The sequence below is a fragment of the Micromys minutus genome (assembly GCF_963924665.1).
Source record: "Micromys minutus genome assembly, contig: SCAFFOLD_47, whole genome shotgun sequence".
NCBI classification, from domain to species: Eukaryota; Metazoa; Chordata; class Mammalia; order Rodentia; family Muridae; genus Micromys; species Micromys minutus.
The window spans coordinates 3,543,787-3,547,599 of record NW_027667133.1 but is presented as its reverse complement, the minus strand read 5'-3'; positions in this window follow the sequence as shown (position 1 = coordinate 3,547,599).

Sequence of the window (3,813 nt, the reverse complement as noted above, 5' to 3'; positions counted from 1 at the left end):
TTGCAGAAATTTCCTTTACATTGGGGCAAAATTGCAGAAATTTCCCTTATTTTGGGGCAAAATTGCAGAAATTCCCCTAATTGTTGGGAAAAAAGGCAGAAATTCCCTATATGATGGGGCAAAAAGACAGAAATTCTCCTTATTTTGGGGCAAAACTCAGAAATTCAACGTATTTTAGGGCAAAATTCCAGAAATTTCCCTTATTTTGGGGCAAAATTGCAGAAATTTCACTTATTTCAGAGAAAAAAAGCAAAAATTTTTTTTATTTTGGGGCAAAAAAACAGAAATTCCCATTATTTTGGGGCAAAAAGGCAGAAATTCACCTTATTATGGGGTAAAATTGCAGAAATTTCACATATTTCAGGGCAAAAAGGCAGAAATTTCTCTTATTTTAGGGTAAAATTGCAGAAATTTCACTTATTTCAGAGAAAAAAAGCAAAAAATTTTTTTATTTTGGGGCAAAAAGGCAGAAATTCCCATTATTTTGGGGGAAAAAGGCAGAAATTCACCTTATTTTGGGGTAAAATTACAGAAATTTCACATATTTCAGGGCAAAAAGGCAGAAATTTCCCTCATTTTGGGGCAAAATTGCAGATATTTTACATATTTTAGGGTAATAAGTCAGAAATTCCCCATATTTTGGGGCAAAATTGACAGAAATTCCCTTTGTTTGGGGGAAAAAGACAGAAATTCCACTTATTTAGAGGCAAAAAGGCTGAAATTCCCCTTATTTTGGAGCAAAAATAAAGAAATTTCCCTTTTGTATGGCAAAAAGTTATGCATTCCACTTATTTTCGGGCAACAAGACAGAAATTCCTTGCATTTTAGAGCAAAATTGCAGAAATTCCCCTAATTGTGGGGCAAAAAGGCAGAAATTCCCTATATGTTGGGGCAAAAAGACAGAAATTCTCCTTCTTTTGGTGCAAAACTCAGAAATTCCACTTATTTTGGGGCAAAATTCTAGAAATTTCCCTTATTTTGGGGCAAAATTGCAGAAATTTCCCTTATTTTAGGGTAAAATTGCAGAAATTTCACTTATTTCAGAGAAAAAAAGCAAAAGTTTTTCCTATTTTGGGGCTAAAATGCAGAAATTCCACTTATTTTAGGGCAAAAAGGCAGAAATTCACCTTATTTTAGGGTAAAATTGCAGCAATTTTACACATTTCAGGGCAAAAAGGCAGAAATTTTTCTTATTTTGGGGCAAAATTGCAGAAATTTCACTTATTTTGTGGCAAAATTGCAGAAATTTCACTTATTTCAGGGAATAAAGGCAGAAATTTTCCTTATTTTGGGGAAAAAATTAAGAAATTCCTCTTATTTTGAGGTAAAAAGGCTGAAATTCCCCTTATTTTGAGGTAAAAAGGCAGAAATTCCCCATATTTTACGGTAAAAAGGCTGAATTTCCCCTTATTTGGGTGCAAAAAGGCAGAAATTTCTCTTATTTTGGGGCAAAAAGACAGAAATTCTCCTTATTTTGTAGCAAAAAGGCAGAAATTTCTTTTATTTTGGGGCAAAATTGCAGAAATATCACTTATTTCAGGGTATAATTCAAAAATTCTTTTTATTTTGTTGCAAAAAGACAGAAATTCTATTTATTTTTGGGTAAAAAAGGAGAAATTTCACTTATTTTGAGGTAAAAAGGCAGAAATTCCTCTTATTTTGGGGAAAAAATTAAGAAATTTCCCTTTTTTGTGGAAAAAGGTATACATTCCCCTTACTTTCGGGATAAAAAGCAGAAATTCCCCGTATTTTGAAGCATAATTGCAGAAATTCCCATAATTTTCGGGGAAAAAAGCAGAAATTCTCCTTATTTTGGAGCAAAAATACAGAAAATCTCCTTTTTTCGGGAGCAAACAGTCAGAAATTCTCCTTATTTTGGGGCAAAATTGCAGAAATTTCCTTTACATTGGGGCAAAATTGCAGAAATTTCCCTTATTTTGGGGCAAAATTGCAGAAATTCCCCTAATTGTTGGGAAAAAAGGCAGAAATTCTCTATATGATGGGGCAAAAAGACAGAAATTCTCCTTATTTTGGGGCAAAACTCAGAAATTCAACGTATTTTAGGGCAAAATTCCAGAAATTTCCCTTATTTTGGGGCAAAATTGCAGAAATTTCACTTATTTCAGAGAAAAAAAGCAAAAATTTTTTTTATTTTGGGGCAAAAAAACAGAAATTCCCATTATTTTGGGGCAAAAAGGCAGAAATTCACCTTATTATGGGGTAAAATTGCAGAAATTTCACATATTTCAGGGCAAAAAGGCAGAAATTTCTCTTATTTTAGGGTAAAATTGCAGAAATTTCACTTATTTCAGAGAAAAAAAGCAAAAAATTTTTTTATTTTGGGGCAAAAAGGCAGAAATTCCCATTATTTTGGGGGAAAAAGGCAGAAATTCACCTTATTTTGGGGTAAAATTACAGAAATTTCACATATTTCAGGGCAAAAAGGCAGAAATTTCCCTCATTTTGGGGCAAAATTGCAGATATTTTACATATTTTAGGGTAATAAGTCAGAAATTCCCCATATTTTGGGGCAAAATTGACAGAAATTCCCTTTGTTTGGGGGAAAAAGACAGAAATTCCACTTATTTAGAGGCAAAAAGGCTGAAATTCCCCTTATTTTGGAGCAAAAATAAAGAAATTTCCCTTTTGTATGGCAAAAAGTTATGCATTCCACTTATTTTCGGGCAACAAGACAGAAATTCCTTGCATTTTAGAGCAAAATTGCAGAAATTCCCCTAATTGTGGGGCAAAAAGGCAGAAATTCCCTATATGTTGGGGCAAAAAGACAGAAATTCTCCTTCTTTTGGTGCAAAACTCAGAAATTCCACTTATTTTGGGGCAAAATTCTAGAAATTTCCCTTATTTTGGGGCAAAATTGCAGAAATTTCCCTTATTTTAGGGTAAAATTGCAGAAATTTCACTTATTTCAGAGAAAAAAAGCAAAAGTTTTTCCTATTTTGGGGCTAAAATGCAGAAATTCCACTTATTTTAGGGCAAAAAGGCAGAAATTCACCTTATTTTAGGGTAAAATTGCAGCAATTTTACACATTTCAGAGCAAAAAGGCAGAAATTTTTCTTATTTTGGGGCAAAATTGCAGAAATTTCACTTATTTTGTGGCAAAATTGCAGAAATTTCACTTATTTCAGGGAATAAAGGCAGAAATTTTCCTTATTTTGGGGAAAAAATTAAGAAATTCCCCTTATTTTGAGGTAAAAAGGCTGAAATTCCCCTTATTTTGAGGTAAAAAGGCTGAAATTCCCCATATTTTACGGTAAAAAGGCTGAATTTCCCCTTATTTGGGTGCAAAAAGGCAGAAATTTCTCTTATTTTGGGGCAAAAAGACAGAAATTCTCCTTATTTTGTAGCAAAAAGGCAGAAATTTCTTTTATTTTGGGGCAAAATTGCAGAAAAATCACTTATTTCAGGGTATAATTCAAAAATTCCTTTTATTTTGTTGCAAAAAGACAGAAATTCTATTTATTTTTGGGTAAAAAAAAAGAAATTTCACTTATTTTGAGGTAAAAAGGCAGAAATTCCTCTTATTTTGGGGCAAAAATTAAGAAATTTCCCTTTTTTGTAGAAAAAGGTATACATTCCTCTTACTTTCAGGATAAAAAGCAGAAATTCCCCGTATTTTGAAGCATAATTGCAGAAATTCTCATAATTTTCGGGCAAAAAAGCAGAAATTCTCCTTATTTTGGAGCAAAAATACAGAAAATCTCCTTTTTTCGGAAGCAAACTGTCAAAAATTCCCCTTATTTTGGGGCAAAATTGCAGAAATTTCCTTTAAATTGGGGCAAAATTGCAGAAAT